Genomic DNA, 568 nt, shown 5'->3' on the forward strand with positions numbered 1-568 from the left:
TCTCTCCTTTCATCTTGATGACGTGGGTACCAGGAATCGAACTCGGGTCATCAGGCTTGCATGGCAAATGTCTTTACTGCTGAACCATCTCACTGACCTCATAATGTCTCCCCTTTAACTTTTAGACGAGCGACTATGATCACGCTGCTCTGAGCGCGGCGCCATTCAGAGTTTGAGCTGCTGGTGCGGCAGTTTGCGTGATGCCCGAAGGTAAGGGAAAAAACTCGAGGCAGAAATTCAGTTACAATGCCAACTGAAAAATGTCTGAATGCTTGTCAGAAGGCAGTCCCATGGGTCAAGTGCTCCCACATCTGACGTGCCTGGGACCACACCAAATCCAAGTGGCAGGACCTGGCAGAGATGGGGTTGGCCATGGACCCCAACAGGGCAGTTCCCCTCCGTAAGAGGAAGGTAAAGGCCATGGAGGTAGACACGGAGGAGAGACCCAAGGATCTTGTATGGAAGCCCTGTGTGGTAAAGTACCTGGAGGCAGAAGCCAGCCTCCCAGAGAAGAAAGGAAGTACCTTGTCTCTGGACCTCCTCATCGACTATGTTCATTATATGGTGA

At 51.6% G+C, this 568-nt stretch overlaps 1 pseudogene; it reads left to right on the plus strand.

The window, feature by feature from the left end:
• The first annotated feature begins 200 nt into the window (after positions 1-200).
• Positions 201-568, plus strand: LOC110302531 (annotated as a pseudogene).

Source organism: Mus caroli, chromosome 9 (genome assembly GCF_900094665.2).
Source record: "Mus caroli chromosome 9, CAROLI_EIJ_v1.1, whole genome shotgun sequence".
NCBI lineage: Eukaryota > Metazoa > Chordata > Mammalia > Rodentia > Muridae > Mus > Mus caroli.